At 39.8% G+C, this 18,495-nt stretch overlaps 2 long non-coding RNA genes across 3 annotated transcripts; both read left to right on the top strand.

The window, feature by feature from the left end:
* Positions 1 to 1,139: 1,139 nt before the first annotated feature.
* Positions 1,140 to 10,810, top strand: LOC114435795 (uncharacterized). Of its 2 annotated transcripts, none has more exons than XR_003670630.1 (6): positions 1,140 to 1,551; positions 9,834 to 9,884; positions 10,002 to 10,058; positions 10,160 to 10,222; positions 10,323 to 10,385; positions 10,491 to 10,810. It is a non-coding gene; the product is annotated as an uncharacterized LOC114435795 (long non-coding RNA). The 2 variants fall into 2 exon arrangements; XR_003670631.1 differs by having other exon boundaries at positions 1,140 to 1,610.
* A 4,909-nt stretch (positions 10,811 to 15,719) lies between these two features.
* On the top strand, positions 15,720 to 17,603 carry LOC114435819 (uncharacterized). Its single transcript, XR_003670655.1, has 3 exons — positions 15,720 to 15,755; positions 16,949 to 17,209; positions 17,447 to 17,603. It is a non-coding gene; the product is annotated as an uncharacterized LOC114435819 (long non-coding RNA).
* Positions 17,604 to 18,495: the final 892 nt, after the last annotated feature.

Genomic DNA, 18,495 nt, shown 5'->3' with positions numbered 1-18,495 from the left:
TTCATACTGTGAGTGATTTATTCTCCACAAAGCACCACATGATGGATGACTGTGATAAACCATGTTCTGTCTTTGTGCTTCTCTTACAGGGCTGTGCAGAGACAAACAGAACCAAACAGAAGCTGTTTGGTTTTGGGAATCTGTCAATCTGAACCTTGTACATTTATTTGATGTTGATATATTTCATGCTCTGAATACTGTCCTAAAAACACACGCCTCTTCTACTGTTCATGTGCTGCATCATTATTATTATTTACATCTGTTATCTTTTGTATTAAGCTCTGAATGTATCCTCATGTATCAGCACAGCTTTTTTAGCAGTGACACCAGCAGTTATTGCATATATCTAATAATCCATGATCTATTTTCAAGGATCACATTTTATCAGCTGTTCTCACTGAAAACAGATTATGAGAGTTTAAAATATGTTTTGGTTGAAATTTGGTGAGATTTACAATAAAGTTCATGTCTCCAGTGTTTCTGGTGTAATTGTATTTTTAATATATTTCTGTGGGGTTTGTGTACATGTATGTGAAAGTGTTGGTCTGTTGTCTGTGCTGGAGGAACAGGTCTTGGTGATTGTGCAGCAGTAACACAGCATGCATGTTTGGATTTGTCAGTTGGTTTTTACATTTTATTTCATTCTTCACCCTGCATCAGCTCTGATTCTCATATCATTGGTAGTTCTGTGGTGGACTGTGGCTCCCCCTGCTGGCCTTCTTGGGTGAAAAACTCTGTACTAAATTTATCAGGCCGAGGATGAGGAGAAGCAGCTTCATCATCACTTTGCTCTCAGAAAAAAGCAGAAATAGGTCTCCCGTTGAGTCGTTGGTCCGAAACTCAGAAGAATAAAAGTTTGGCGTGTGTCCACATGAGCAGGTTGACTGTACTATGTCGGAGGAGTTACTAACTCCTCTCGCAGACCCTAACTCAGCACAGACCAAACGGATGCTCACAAGGTGTATATCAGGCGTTTTAAAGGCGTTTTCTAATATTCTAATGATCTCCGCCCCATAACTTGCACAGCCTATCAGCAGAGAAGAAGCACGGACCGCGCTGATTGGTCCGTCCTTCTCTGCTGAACTACAGCGGCTGAGCAAGTTATGGGCCTTATATACGCCTTATCAGTGTCCGTTTGGTCTGTGCTGAGTTAGGGTCCGCGAGAGGAGTTAGTAACTCCTCCGACATAGTACAGTCAACCTGCTAATGTGGACACACGCCAAAAAAAACGCCATTTGAGTGTCCGTACGACGTTAAACTGTGAAAACACCATACGGCGTATGACGTGAAACGGCGTTTAAAGTACTGGCTGTGATATTAATGGCTTGCGATACAAGCGTCCAGCGCCGTCTCTCCGTTTCTCTCCCGGCGGACAGACTCCACAGACCGGCCCACGGTCTGACAGGAACACGGCTCCTGTCTCAGTTGTGTCGGGGACAGAACACACAGAATTTCGTCCAAACCAAAGTCCACACTGCGCACTGAGTGGACCAGTGCAGACCGTGGAAAACTTCCACAGGTGACAGCGTGGACTGAAGAGGATTCTTTCAGGTAACGGAGAAAAACTCGCAGCGGCGACTTGAGGATTGGGGACTTCAAACTATTTACAGGTTTTTAAGTTTTTTTAATATGTCAAGTAAAACCCGAGTTATGATAAATAACATACGCATGTTTTTTCATGAACATTTTCGCCACATTCGCTGCGTGTTTACTGCGAGTTTTATGCGAGCAAACACCGGCGTAAGAGCGGCTCTGACCGGCATGACAAACGTGGAACCTTCTTTGCTATTGGTGGAAAAATGCACCACATCAACCAATAAGAAAATGTGTATGGCATCACGTGGTATTTAGTTGCTAAGGGAAGATTGTGGGAGAAACGCCGGCGAATGACAGACAGTAGCGAGTTTTGACAATGGACAAATTTGATATTTAGCGTGTTTGGAGTGTATAGCTAGTGTGTGGTGAAGTGCGTTTAGTTTAGTCGTTTTATTGTTTTGTGCGCCATGAGACGGCTTTTGAATGTGGAGCAGGCAGTGCGGCTCTTCTTTGGGCTGGAAGGCGCAGAGGGAGACACGGGCTGTGTCCCAATTCAGGGTCTGCATCCTTCGGAGTGCGCATTTTAAGGCCGCTTACGTCACAAAGCTGCGCGAAGGCTGTCCCAATTCGCCAAAAGTCGAAGGGTCCTTCAAATGCGTCCTCCAAATGCGTCCTCCTTTTGCCTGAATTTGGAGGACGCATCGCTACCATCCTTCGTGGCCTTAAATATCCCACAATGCTTTGCGGGCCTACTTTTTGTCCAATAGTACGATGACGGACCAAGCGAGCGGCAGCGGCACCGGCAGGAGTGCCGAATTCACATTTAAATGTAAGTAAAGAGCAGTAGTTCGAGAGTTTTAAAATGCTAGTAGTGACAGTGGCATTAAAAAAATGAGTTTTATATTTACAAACATGACGTCCTGTTGATACGAGGCGCTGTAAACTAAACGTTTTGATTGAATGGTTGTTTCTGGACTGTTTACTATAGTACAGTATAAAGTATAGTTCACGTGAGGAGCAATATTATCGTTATTATATCAAACGGTCATTCTGCCTGTTGTCATTTTGTTGTAGGAGGAGCAGAGAGAAACAGAAGAAAACCTGACAATTGATAACGGAGGAGATGAGGCTGGAGAGGGAGGAAGAGGGAGAGAGAGAGAGAGAGAGGGGGAGGGAGAGAGAGAGAGAGAGAGGGGGAGAGAGAGAGAGGGGGAGAGAGAGAGAGGGGGAGAGAGAGAGGGGAGAGAGAGAGAGAGAGAGAGAGAGAGAGAGAGAGAGAGAGAGAGAGAGAGAGAGAGAGAGAGAGAGAGAGAGAGAGAGAGAGAGAGAGAGAGCGGACAGACCTCAGCTCATTGAGAGGATGTGGACAGCAGTGATTTTATGTTCTGTGTTATTTAAATGTTACTTATTAAATTAAAGGATGATATTAAATCGTTCTTGTCTCTGTGTTCTTAAACTCTTCTAACCTTGTTACATTATGTGTTTCATCACCTATTTATAATTTAAGTAAACTTTTGAACAACTTCTCAGTGGCCACAGTAAATCATTTATTGTGTGTGTGTTGTGTTATGTACAATATTTACAAAGACACAGTTTGAACATTTCTAACTATTTACCAGTGGGCATTATGAAAATGTACAGTTTATTATTTATAAAAGATCAGCAGAAAATCCTATTCACAAAGAACATATATATAAATGTTTGGCTGAGCAGGAGTCCTTGGTGCTGCTGGACTGGATGATGCCACGATGAAGACCTTGGAGTCCTCTGGCTGTGAGTGGGACATCATCTGGGGGAGGGGGGTGTCTGTCTCCTCTGTCCACCACATCGTCCATCAGGGTTTGCAGAGCGGACGATCGGCGGCTGCCATGTTACTAAAGATGTTTTTAAAAAGGGCAAAAATAATAACTTCAACAGAGCGGCTTCCAAAACAGCTTAAAATATGAAAAGCTATAAAATATGTATCCTCACCCTCCAAAGGTGATGATGGTCAGTACACCTCCTCCAGGACAGACAGCTGGTCCTGCAGGGAGCCCCACTCTCCTCCACCCAGCAGTAATTCTCTGGTGCAGTGACAGACCTGATGCTTAATGACACATTAAAGCAGTGCTTTCAGGGTTATTTGCAGGGTTCGTACACATTTAGCTATTTATTTAAAGTATTAAAATTACAAACAGACCCTGTATCAAGTCTTACAATTGAATCAAATATAAATTACATTTAATCATATTTGTCTATCTACTGGTTATATATCTAGCGTTTGCTCAGTAACCGGTATATTAATTATGATCAATAATATGGTTAAACAGCAGCTTACCGTCACCTCCCCACTGCGCTCTCCCGAGCCTGAAGAAAATGAGCCGTCACAGGTTTTGCTGCCGCTGGAGCCGCCTCTCCTCTTCCTCCAACAACAAATAAATACATTAAAATATTCCAAATGTCTAAATCCACACTGTTGTCCCGTTTGTTGTCTAGTCCGTGTTGTGTCGCTGTCGCTGCTTTTGTTGCTGCAAAATTTATGACGTCGCGCCACAATCAGGAAGTGCTTTGAAGGCCAGACCGTCCCATTTACCAACGGTGGAGGATCCTCAGGAGGACGCGGCCTCCTGAGACCGCGTAGGCTGCGTCCTCCGAAGGATGCAGACCCTGAATTGGGACACAGCCACGGAGTGAGTTTGATGAAGACACACCCTGGAAGTGTCAGGCTGTGACGTGCCCCGTAGTGTTGTGGTGGACAGGAAATGCTTTTTTTTTGCTTTATTTAAACATATTTCAAAACATCACATTGAATGAAATTTCAATTTACAAAGAACTCGTTTGAGGAATACAAAAATTGCTTGCATTCAAAACAGTACAAATGATAACGTTCAACAGTCTATAACAAAACTAAGTTGAAAGAAGAAAAAAGAAATAAAACAAAAATTATAGTAGTTACAGGGGTTGACCTTTCAATAAAGCTTAAGCATATACAAGGATAAGGGAATGTAAAATTAAAAGACAAGAGACTCAGACATTGTTTCATATAAGTCATTAATTGACTGATTTTCCTTTATTAGTACTTTTAGGGATGTTATATAGTTTTTAATTTCGTTTTTAAAACTGTTAATGGTGGGCTTGTTGTTGTTCCACTTTCCCATGTTTACCATCTCATATTTCCTTTGACAGACCTTCCATATAAATCATCACTTGATGTATGTTTAACGAAGAATTGTTAATCCCAATATTTAACCATCGGTAAACATCCTTCCAAAACATCATTGTGACTGAACAAGAGAAAAAAAGGTGTTCAATTGTTTCATTATTGCAAATATCTTGCAAAAAACACATGGATTGACTTCAAAGCTAAACCTTTTTCTTATAGTTTCAGCAGCAGGATAAATATTATTTATCAGTTTGAATTGAACTTCTTTTACCTTGGGTAAAATTGGCCATTTAAAATAGCTACAATACATTTTTTTAATGCAACTTCATTATCTGTTATATTTATTTTCATTGTTTTTTTGATATCATAGAAAAGCTTTTCTTTAAACACACTTCCAAGTACTATTTTACTTTTTTCATTTTCTTTCATCAATTTTTAGCTCACCGATTTTTAAATCAGGCAGATTAACAGACACATTTGAACTTGTGAGGATATTTTTCATCATGTGTTTTAAGGGAAGTGGAATGGCTCTACTGATTTGATTAAATTCTCTATAAGAGCATTTTAAGTTGAATTTGTCAGTAAATGAATTAAATTGTAACAGATTGTCAATTTCATCCATCAAATCAACAACATACAGAACCTTTTTATCATACCATTCTTGTTTGATTTCATCTTAACAAGAATTCTAGACCTCCAACATTTTGGAAACGATATTTTGGTATGTGGAACCATATAGAATCTGCTTGTGTCAAATAAGCTTTTATCCAGTTCATCTTTAATACACCTGTCATGGATTCAAAGTCAGCAGCTTTTAAACCACCATGTTTATAGTCTTTAACCATTATTGATTCTTTAAGGTAGTGTGTTTTATTTTTCCATATGAAATTAAAGATGATTGAATTTACATTTTTAATCATTTGGGGGGGGGGGGCATAAAGAGATGGACAAGGATATACTAATTTTGATCAACCTTCTGCTTTAGTTAATAAGATTCTCTCATGAGCCAATGGTTGAGAGATTATTTCATATTGTCTATTTCCCCCTCAATGTTCAATTGTTCTCTCATTTTTATCTTTAGACATTATTAAACCCAAATATGTTACTTTAGTTTTGACGGGGATGGAACCTATATTTGTCTCAGCACATGGATGAAGAGGTAGTATTTCACATTTTTAAAGTTTATGTATAGACCTGAAGCTTTGATATTATATCTATGGCTTTTTCAATTAAGGATTTATCTTTTAGAAATATTACTGTGTTATCTGCAAATTGACTTATTCGATATTCATAATCGAAAATGGTGATTCCTTTGAGGGTGATTTACTATTAAATATGCTAGCATTTGAGTGCATAAAATACATAATTTGGGCGAAATAGGACAACCTTGTCTAATACCACATAGAATCTTGATTTTTGGTGTCATTCCAGGGTTGAGGGAGATGTAGCTGTAAATATCCTTATAAAACATATTTATGATCTTACAGAATCCTTCTCCAAACCCGAGTTTGGACGGAGGCTGATTGATATTTTTGAATGAGTTTTTCAATTACATGTTTTAGGCGATTTGCATAAATTAAAGCAAGAAGTTTATAATCATTGCATAGTAAGGTTATTGTTATCCAGTTGTCTAGCATCAATAAATCTTTTTGTGGTTTTAGTAGCAAGGTTATTAAACCTGTTTTCATAGGGGATAAACTTCCTGTCTTAATACATTCCAAAAAGCATTGTATAATAATATTTTGATATCCTCCCAAACATGTTTTAGGAATTCAGATGTTAGCCCATCTATCCCTGGTGATCTACCGTTTTTCATTTGTTTTAATGCATTTTCAATTCCTATTAAACTTAAATTTTCTTCAAGTATACAGTTTTTTTATGTCTTAATCGATTTTGTCAAATAAAAAAATCACAATCTGATTGATTAAATTTGGATTTATACACGTTACAATAAAAAAGACATATTTCATCTTGAATTAATTTCTGTTCTTCAATTATAGTATAATTTATCAAAAGTTTATTAATTTTTTTTCTTAGATTTGTTTTTCAAGTCCAAAGAAATAATTTGAACTCTTTTCACCCTTCTCGATCCATCTAGCTCTTGACCGAACATAAGCTTCCTTTTGCCTTTGTTGTATATATATCATCTAAATGGGATTGCAGTGACTTTAATTCAGTCATGTTTTCTAAGGATGGTTGTGTATTACTTGTTAATGAGTTTATTTTGTCAATTAGGTCCTTTTGTTTTTGTTTCCTTATACATGATGTTTTACCTGTGTCAACTGCTGTTTGTTTGGTCCTAAACTTAAACCATTTCACTTAAACTTATACTATGCAGGCTTAGGCTGGCATCCACAATAAAAGGTTACAGGGCGGAAACCACTCTGAAAAAGGCACAAAGCCAGCTTTTAAATGAAAGGATAACAGAAAGGAAGACAGATCCATTTCACTATTGACACCCTCAAAAATATAAAAACACAGATTCCCCACCAGCATTAGCATTAAGGCCACGGGACCATTAACTTTCATATAAATATTACAGTGGTGAAACAGAAATCAGTTTATTTGAAGCATAGCAGTAAAGTACAATAATAGTGAATGGACATGATCAGAAGTATGGAGTCAGAAAAGTTCATTAGGATCTGGAAAAACATGTTCTGGGGCTGGAAGACTACAGCTGAGGGTACATGTGAAGAAGACAGTTAAAGGGACTGTTGGAAGAATTCTGTAAATAACCTGTGTCAGCAGCATGGCCTGCTGGACTTTGTGGAGACAGTCTGTCCATATGTCTCACTATGGAAATATATGTGATGTTACACCTATGATCTCATACATGATATGTTACTGTCATATATGATTATGCTTGTGCCTATAAGATGTGTGTATTCTGAGAAGCTGTGTCTGTCAGATAACAGAGGGTATAAGAAGGGAGCCCCTCTGAAAAGACCTTGAGCACTCCTACAGAGGCTACTGTCTGTGTGTGTGACTGCTCCATCCTCCAGGAATAAAAGCACTTGAGTGATTAACAGCTGATATTTTGGGTTTTATTCCTAACATAAATTGGTCCTTTGAGTCGGATCCCAATACGCACTCACTTCTCTGGCGGCTGATTGATAGTGCACACTGACGAGGGCTTTGCCTCCGCTAGAAGCAGGGAGCCGATGGAGGAGGGAGAGCTGACGGGATCCTCGTTTCAACCTGCTGTCTTTCACTCTCGTGTACACTGGTAAGAAATGTTCTGTTTTGTTTTTAGGGTTATTGTTGGCCGGAGCAAGAACACTGCTAGCAGAATTCCTCTTTTTCCGAGTGTAAAGAGGGGGGAGTGTATAAGTCGGGGACTCACACTCAGTACACGCGGGACTCATTCGTGAGAATTTCAGTCTGGGTGGGGCAGGGTAACCAATTTTCACTAACTTTTTCATTTTAAAGATTCATTCTTTTGATGATTTTGGTTTTTGAAGGGGCTCTTCAAGGAGCAATCTTAGTGACGGGGTCACTAAAAGGGTTACAGAGGAAGTCTTAGTCACGGACTAAGCCTCACCGAAAGGGTGAGTTTTGTTTGGACCGCAAAATAAGGAATTGAAGTTATTCCTAACCCAGCAGGCATGTGGACACCAAATTATTATTACAATTTAGATATGACTACTAATGGACCTGAAGCGGTTGTAAATGATTTACTAAAACTCACAGAAAAGCCAAAGACGTGCATTGTACAATGTATCACTGAATACACACATGGGCCGGACAGCTAATATGAGCACAGATTCTAGTTACGCGTGTACCGTCAACAGCTGTAAAGGCTGCATCTGAGTCACAATTTTGAGAAATGTTTTTGCTTTCGTCTGAGGAGGAAGATGCTTAAAGTATAGTGCCTAATAGTCTGTGGTCTACTGGGCCAGCAGATATTGGGACTATGAATGATACTGAGCTTGTAAAATAACACCTAAAAGTTCTTGCAGGCCTTTTCAAAGACAATACCCCATAAGGCCAGGAGCAGCTGAGGACATTAGGCCCACCATTAAGGCCCTCATTGAGTCTGGTGTTAGCAGAGAATGTGCTGATTCGCCTTGAAACACACCCTTTGTAATGACTTGATTTACCCTAACCTAACAACAAAAAAATAAATCAGTCACTGTGTGCTGTTAAACCATGTTTCCCCACCAAACAGTTAGAACTGATGAAGCTGCTTGGCTGAGCAGCGAAACATCTTCAAGAAAACTCTCTCTTCCAGACGCCTTGCTTCTAGAAGATGAATGTAAATACCTGTGCTGTGTCTCTGTCCATGGTGCTGAGTGTGTAGCCGGCAGCAGTGCTGGAGCTGTCCGAGGTGCTGACTGTAGTGTCTGCTGCTCGTGGGGAATGCTCAGCCTGTGTCAGATATTCTTATTTAATTTCAAAAAGAAAGACAAAAAGACCTTTTTTGACCATTTGCTGCAGCTCACATTAGCTTCTCTCAAAGCTCCTGTGTAGGTTTATAAGCAAACAGAGGCAGATTCACCACTCAGACTCCAACAACAATAGGACTTGAAAAAAAGTGAAAAAAAGTGCACAGTGCAGCAATGTATTTTGTGAAGTCTAAACCTCCCAAAATCCTGTAAAGAGCAGGACTGTCTCCTAAACACCAAACCAGCAAGCTAGAAAACAGTCGGTTATCGATCTTCCATTCTTTGAGTTAAGATGGAGCTACTAGTCAAGAAACAGCTGCTACCCCTACTGTCACCTCAGTTATGGAAGAAGAGTGACTTTAAATCACAAAATAAAATATATCAGAGCTGAACGACATGGTTCAGCAGCTCCTTGCTACTTCCAATAAATCTATAGCAGTTAGACATGTGGTCTGGCTATGGCTGTGTGCCCGCATTGATATGCTCCTAAGCTACAGTCCCTGTGCCACCTACTGGCCGGAGGACTTCTCTTTTGTATATGTGTGTTTTGGTGTTCTCTTCTGGCCTGCAGACCACAGCTCATGTCGGTAGTGGGGAGAGAGAGGCCGTGGGACAATTTTATTTATCCTTCTGTGTGAAAACAAAAGTCAAACCTCAGACTTATCAATCAGCAGTTGTGTTAAATGTAACACTTCCATGTCTTGTTAGCTGTTTGTGATTCATATGATGTGATAATAACGACTAACCTCATCTCGATTCTCACTCTGTAGGTGATGTGTCCGTCTATGAAACAATCAAAGAGCCTGAAAACACAGAACATGGTACAGTATACAGCGAGATGTTTTGAGTCCAGACAAGTTACAGTTACAAATACTACAATGATATGTTTAAGGTCACAGTAACATGTTGACATTCTAAAGTGTAACTATATGTTTCAGGTGAATCAAGTGACGTCACATATTCTTTGATTGAACTTAAAAATGTGACTAAGAAAGGTGAGCACCACATACAGCAGCTGGAAAAGCTAACAGATCGTAGGTGATTTTAAATGCCAGTAATACCTGAAGAAAGGTCATTCATCTGGGTCTTTTAACAGGGAAGAAGCAGAAACCAGTGGAGAGCTGTGTTTACTCAGGCGAGAAGATAAGATCATCTGCAGGTACATGGCGTTACAACAACTGTTAATGAAGTATATTTGTGTTTTTATTCTCTCTGCTGTGAAGTCACTGTTTACTACTGCCACATGTTTATATTCACAGGACAACCAGCCCCTGCTGCTGCAGCTGATGGAGCTGTTTATGCTGATGTCAGACGAAGGACAGGTCTTTGTGCAGCAACAACACAACATGCATGTTTAGATTTGTCAGTGTAACAGTTCACTTGTGCAGATTGTTGACCCTGCATCTCTGTCTTCATTTCTTTTCCAGATCAATAAAGAGTTCAGGATCAATGAAACCAGCAGGATGGATGACAAAAATGCTCCTAATTTAATATCACATCATGAACAAAATACAGATTTTAACACACATTTATTCTCCTGTTTATAATGTGAATATTCCCATTGTAAGGTGATACACGTTACAAAACACAGCAGTTTGTGGTAGTTCATCTTCATACAGGTATATGTGTAATTATAGTAATTTGTTGTGTTTCTATGTATGATGTTACATTAATGTTTAATTGTTGATAAACTCTGAAGCTGCAAGCTTACAACAGACCAGACATTGTACAAAAGAATGTGATGAAACCTCAGAGTTTATAAAGAGAAACCCTTACAGAAGTGCCTCGAACCTGTGGCTCCCCCTGCTGGTCTGCAGGGGTGATTCCACTGTTTCCAAAAAGAGGTCAGAGAGAGTGGACTTATGATTTTAATACTTTTTATTAAATGAATTCACTTAATAAATGTTTAAACATTATAACATAATCTATACTGTTGTCATGACGAGAGACAAAAAAACTTTGTGTGCTGTTTTAGCAGAGGTCTGATGTCTTTATTAAGATGTAAACTAGTCTTTTAATGTCATAGTTCCAATCTTTTTTTTAGTGTTCAGCACACCTATGTCCTATGTCCTATGGACATACTGAGGGTTACATTTATTTCCTGTTCATACATATTACCATTAGTCAGGTCATATATGATCATAGATTTACAGAGGAGTTTGTTGGTGACATTTGATGTTATAAATGTATCTCAGCAGGTCAGGATGATAACTTTGGGCCTGATTATAAGTCACACAGCTTGACTGAGCAAGATTTTCAATCTTAGAAAGGGAGGGGTATTCAGATTGACTACTAGATGTCAGTGAATCCTAACCCTGGTTCTTTGTTTAGTCATGATAACTAAAACGTATTGGTTTTCATTTATACCATTTTGTGTAATAAACCACTCAGAATATTTGTATTGTTTTAAAGTTCAGGTGTTTACACACATTATGTAAAAGAATCTCTGCTGCATGTTGATGGAAGATATGAATTAGTCGTTCCTTTATTTATCATCTATGACTGAAAGTAAAACATCACATTGACATCATGTCATGGGTTAGTGATGGCCAAGTGACACCGACGCTCTGATACAAGCTTCCGAGTTGCAACAGCATTTATGGTGAAGCACTGCTTCGAAGCTTGCTTTGGTCCTGGAAAACCCACGTGACCGATGACGTCCTCGCAGTGAATCACACGACTGGTTCAAATAACTTGACTCTGCTTCGTAACATGAGATTTTGCTTAAACCGGCTCAGTCCAAAACAGTGGAAAAAATATCGTTTAACAATGAAAATGTTTGAATTACTATCCAGGTATATCCACAAGGTCCTACTGCAATACATACATTTATAGAATCAACTGACCAACCAATTAATCAGTCTTAACTAAAATATATGTACATCACACACCCTGGTTACACTCATCATATAATTAAGACACTATGTCCTATTTCACCACTAGAGGTCACTGAAACGAAGCTATGAATGAACCCATACTCCGACACAATTGATGAAGTGGTTCAATACGGCTTCATTGCTTCATTTGGCATCACTATCATGGGTAAGGATGGTCCTCTGACACCCGAGGCTCCGACACATGCGCGGTAGCGCATGAAGCAATTGTTTCGAACCACTGTGCTGAGGCTTGCTTCGGTCACGTGACTAGTGATGTTGAACCCCTTCAGTGACGTTTGAAGCAGTTGAGCGCTTCGTACGGCATACGAGTCATGTGATTGGTTCGGGTTGTGAATCGCTTGGTGGGATCGGGTGTGTTCAGGGATAGGACATTCCTATTAATGTAGCTATATCAAGATATAGTTATACAGGCTTTTTATATAGTTAATCGCAATTTGTCATTGTGTACATTTTAGTAAAAGAAATGTTATTGATCACGTTTTGGAATAACAATGACGTTTGATTAGCCCTAATTATTATTTATCCACTTCAAATGTAATTTTTTTTATAACAATTTCATGCAGTGAAACTGAAAATTTCATGTATTTTATTGTGTCAGCCTGAAATTATTCAACCATGTAGTGTAGTCGAACGAGACTGTGCATGGCGATTCAAATCCCAAACAATCCACGAACCAATAACACACACCGCAATTCATTTTGTTCACCACTAGATGTCCTCCTCGAGCACTGTGTCATTGAAGCCTCAAGTAATGAACCTTTTTCTTGAATCATGTGTTGAAGCTTCAACAAAGCCTCGAAAAACCATCACTAATCATGGGTCTCTCCTCAAAAATCACAGGTTTATTCGGAAATAGGTGTTTTTTTCCCTCTTGCCCCTCCCACTGGGCTGGAGTATTTTGACTTCATACTTCTTTTACACAGGTAAGTATTTTATACCTCCCAAACACACATAGAAACCATTCAAACAGTATTTCTGTTCACAGAAATACTAATTCCCACATTTACTCAGTTTAAACATTATTTTTAACAAACGGAAGTCAGCTGACTAGAAGCGCGCGACTCTGATATTTAAAGTGCAGAGAAAGGCCGGCACGCTTTACCTGCCCACTTCCTCGTCAGGACGTCACAGCGTGACACCGCGTCGCACCCTTGAGCGGTGCGCAGTGTAAGTATATGTGTATGGAGTTATGAGTAAAGCCACCAAGTGTGCACCCTTGATTGACCGGATATTACGGTGAATACTGGCGAAGTTTTAGAGAAGGATAATATGTAGACGGAGCATGAGTGAGTAATTAACTGCTGTTCTAAAAACAGTGGCACACTGCTGCGGTGTTGACAGACAGCAGGCTTATCTGTGCCATCTGTGCACTAGAAACCTTGGTGAGACTCTGCAGTTAGCTTGTTATCTAGCCAGCAATGTATAGATGATGTATCCCAGAAACATTCACCCCATCACAGCGAATCTTTTATTGGCAGCTACTGTGCAGGCGTACTGTGCAATAAAGTATTCTAAACATGAACAGTATAGAGACCTGTTACAGTGTGTGTTGTATTTACACACATTGTCCTCTGATGGTGTTACTCTTGTTGCTGTGAAACAAACATTTGATTCCACCTTTCAGTCATTTCCTGAGTCTGAGGTCACAGCCACAAATAAACCAGCATTCTGCCACAAAGTGAGCACATGTATAGATTCTACACTCTGGATAAATGACGCAGGAAATATAACCATGTGAAACTGCTGTGGGTAGAGCTGCTGTCTAAAGGTGTAGTGCAGGGGTGGCCAAACGTTTTCGGGGAGGGCCAGATTCGATAATGCGAAACTCTCCGAGTGCCAACAGTCCCCGATGTCATTATTTTAAACAATAAAAAATGCTGTTTTGTAATATATTACATCTTACACAGCAAACAAAATAACATCTTAGCATTCAGATGAACAGAGCAGAAAATGTTATGTGAATTTACAGGATAAATTTAAAACTGATCTGATCATATGTGGCAGGTCTGGTTTAGGAGCAGCAGACATCAGTAAAATGTCAGGTAGACCAGGTGGGAGTCATTTAGTGCTGATCTCAAAGGGTCTGGTAATTTAATGTCTACACAGGTTTGCAGTGCATGTCAACGAGACGTAAAAACGTGATGACGTGCCTTACGACAGATGCGTACTGAATGACGGAGCCTTTTTGGGAGAAGTGCCGCGTCTCTCTGTACAGCTGACAGTTTAACAACAGAGAACGTTAACAAGCAAAGACGGACTGCTCATTGCTGCTCCAGTAACACATCACAGTTTATAACAGTCTGCTTACACGGCACAAACTAAGTCATGATTTACAAATGTTCGCATTTCTGGAGAGTTGCTTTTATCCAGCCGGCGGTAAAAAGACCCGAGGACAGGACGCAGCCTCCCCGGGCAGCAGGGAGCAATGAGCGTCCCTCTCCATCATGTCGTTTTAACTTCTCTAATGGCTCTAGCATCGCTCCCTGCTGCCCGCTCCTGCCCTCCCAGCAGGGAGCGACACGATGGACAGGGAGAGGGACGCTCCGCTTCACTCCCCTGCGCTCCTGGAGCCCCCCAGTACTCCGGCACGTTCACCAGAGAGGGACGCTCACTGCTGCACGGGGAGGCTGCTCTCTAGCCGGGCAGCCCGCTCCCATGCACCCAGTCCATGAATTCTAATAGGGGGGCTCCGTAGTTTTGGAGAACTTCACTTGTACAGACGCTCTCTGATAGCAGGTTGTATGCAGAAGCATGTTTAGTCTCGTGGTGAATTGTGTCGAAGTGCTGAACCAGTGTTTGCACCTTCGGAGCCCTCTGTGTATCTGGAACCAACAACCAAGCCCTGCAGCACCGCGTGACGCACCACGATGCAGACAGAGAGAGAGATAATGTTCTGCTCAGAGAATCATGCAAACGTTAAACAATGAGTTAAAAACAAAAATAAGAATTGCCTGTTGATTTTGTATAATTTACTCTGTTTGGCTGGTGGGCCAAAAAGAACACATTTTAAGATAGAAGCCGCGGGCCGCAGTTTGGACACCCCTGGTGTAGGGGCCCAAAGGAAGGAAGAGTCTATACTCAGAAGCTGATGTAGGTGAGACTTTCTGATCACACCTTTGAAAGAAACGTCACTTCTGTCTTCAGCATTATAATTATGAATGCTTTTTATTTATTGTACTGCAAAGTTTTATTGTACAACAAAATGTAATATGCTTCAATTCAACAGTCTGATGTTTTATGCATGTGCAGTAATTAAAGTACAATAACATTTATAGGGACCAGACTAAACCTTGGCAGAGAAACATGTTCATATGTGTGAAGAGAACAGGAAATGTAACCGTGTGAACCATGTGCTGTGGTCAGAGCTGCTGTCTGAAGTTGGGGCAAAGGGGAAGGAAGAGTCTATACTCTGCATTCTGATCACACCTTTTAATGAAACGTCACTTCTGCCTTCAGCATTTTAATTATGAATAGATAGAACACTTTGTTCAGTTGTGCTGGATGTGAGGATGGGGCACACTTTGCTCTGTGTGCTGGACTTATTCTGTAAGTACATTTCTGACTTGTTGTTTCTGAAGAGTGTTTCTGAGCAGACTGGTGTCTTTATGAACGTCGGCTGCTGATATGTCTCTGTTTTACACTGAAGTCCTGCTGGATTTGGCTCCACACATCTACATTGTGTATATATAGTGTTTTAATGTTGTGATTGATCACTTTCTTTTGGTTTGATGATGTCTGATGAGGTTTTAATCTTTATTTCAGTGTTCAGCACACTCCTCTACGGACACACTGAAGGTGACAAATTATACTTTTCTCTTCATTTGTATATTACACAAAGTATTTATCTCCTGTTTATCGACTTCTCACTGTTTTATATTATATTGTGTATTAGATTGATGATTAATTTGATCATTAATTATACTGTGAATGTGATTAGATTACAGGGACAGATGTGTTTATCATTAAGGAGAACAAATAAATTTGTTGTTTTTAAAAAGATGATGCAATTTATCTCGTTCCACGGCACCATACTTGCCTGCTAATCGAGCTCCTAGCATGCTAGTCTTCCTTAATAATTAATTTCTGTTCTCTATTGAGAAAATGTGCGTTCATTTGATTACATACTTTTACTAAACAGATCCTGCATAATAAACGCAGCCTGACCTCAAAGTGAGTGCACAGTTTATTTAAAGGAGCACACGTTCTCTTGATACCAAATGACAGCTGTGTTTTCTGTTCAATAGTTAAGATGCCACAAAAAGTGGAAGCAAAGTCCTAAAAGCATACAACTCCTTTAAATAAGCTAAATCAAACATTTGAATTTCTCTCGTCATGAGTGATTCGAACTTTGAGCCACGAAAGTGATTTTACAGCTTTAGTCTCTCTTGGTGTGAACACAGGGTTAAATGATATTTGGTTCTTTCACACAGCCTGTTTAAAGCTGGAGGTCTGCAGGCAGAACCTCAGGATATTGTTGTAGTCACTGTGAATAATAAATGATAGATCTGTGAGACAGGACACTGAAGTAGACACACTGTGACACTACATCACACTTCTAATTCTGTCTGCATGCTCTCTGAAACCACACGCTGGTGGCAACATCACAGTTTAGTTTGTTCATTCTAAACAAGACAACAGTCACAGAATGTGTACAAGAGTTTGATCCTTCAGTGTTTAAATATATATTTTGTAATATAACCTCCAACAGAGACTCAACATCCACAAACATGTGGTTGATGTCAAGGACACTTTATCTATAGTTATATTCAGTCTGTGTGTTTGAGCCTAGATTCATCCTGATGATGCAAATATAGTTTAAATGTTTCATAGCTTTATTTTTGTGTTTGTTTTGTAACATTAGTTATTTTAAGATGTACCACAGCACAACATGCATTCACATAATTATCATAGAGTTTAGTACTAAAACAAACAACATGTTTGTGTTTAATCTCTTTTGTTTTCTAACTGGGTGTTTTTGATTTGAACAGGTTCCAAGAAGGCCTCTCTGATCCTGGAACACAACTGGACTGAGATATTCTCTGGTGAGATGATTACCCTCAGATGTGACATTCAGGGAGCTGAAGGAACTCAGTGGACGTATGAATGGAGACGAGACAAGTTAGACCTTTATTCAATATACAGTAAATCCATCACAGTTTATGGGTCTGACAGTGGAAAATACAGATGTCGGGGTACAAGCTACAAGTTAACAACAGAGTGGAGTGAAGCCCTCAGATGGACTGTATCAGGTAAGCTGATCATCTTTAATCCATATAAAAGTGCTGAATTAGGTCAAATCTAACCAACAATTTAAGTGCTACTAAATACACACTAAGTATTGTGCTGCATGTCTTCCTGTTTTCACAACAGTGTCTGAAAAGAATGAAGGGCAAAGATTTTTCTGCAGTAATTCATACTCTAACCATTTACTATTTACTGTTTGACTGTTTTTTACTGACTGTTTCATTTTTTCTTCCTCACTGCAGATAGACCTCAGGCCTCACTGAGAGCAGACAAGACAGTCATACCAGCAGGGGGCAGCGTAACACTGACCTGCTCTGTGGACGTCTCTTCAGGGTGGAAGTACTACTGGTTCAGAGATGGCTCAGTGTATTCTGGAGGTCAATCAATAAATGATCAATCAGACACTGTCAGTGTTTCAAAAGGAGGAATCTATCAGTGCAGAGGAGGAAGAGGAGACCCAGTGTTCTACACAGCAGGCAGCAGTAAAGTCACCATTAAGGAAACTGGTGAGTTTAATAATTAGTTGTGAAATGAAACAACATGAACTTTTCAAATGTTTCATGTGTTTGTCAGTAATGAAGAAAAGAGACATTTTGTTACCAACAGAAACAAAAAACATTGATTACATGTCAGAAGCTCCTCCTGCTCTGATGATGCTGAAAAATCAGAACTTTACTTTCTTCATTTTTAGACAGGACTGATCCAAATTGCACCTCGGTTATATTAATGTTGCTTGTTACTGTGTTAATACTTCCTCTTCCTCAGCACCACTGAGCTCCATGTTTTAAATCAGAGGCTTTTGTTGCATTTCTTCCCCTTAAAGTTGGTTTTTGTGGAGTAAACCTGTCTCTCTCTCTTCAGAAGTGGACAGAGGAATATTAACAATGTTGTCTGTTGGACTAATGAAAAACAATCACTGGAATTTATTGAATGAAATAAAATGATGTCAGCATAAAATGTAATCAGAGTAAATACTGGGACACCAAACCACAGCACTTTGTTACAGAGTTCAGCTGTTAAAAAGATCAATATGATAAGAAATATTTAAGGTTATCACACTGTCTGCTGACTGACTGGATGTTTCTATGTGAACAGTTCCCAGTGTCACTCTGCAGCACAGCTGGCCTCAGATATTCATTGATGAGACGATCACCCTCAGATGTGACATTCAGGGAGTTGAAGGACGTCAGTGGATGTATGAATGGACACATGAGAGGTCCAACATTCCTTCAACATCCAATGAATACAGAATCAACAGGGCTTCCTCTGCTGACAGTGGAGAATACAGATG

Source organism: Parambassis ranga, chromosome 5 (genome assembly GCF_900634625.1).
Source record: "Parambassis ranga chromosome 5, fParRan2.1, whole genome shotgun sequence".
Lineage (NCBI taxonomy): Eukaryota > Metazoa > Chordata > Actinopteri > Ambassidae > Parambassis > Parambassis ranga.
The sequence above is the reverse complement of the archived record's forward strand: the minus strand, read 5'-3'. Positions and strand labels throughout refer to the sequence as shown.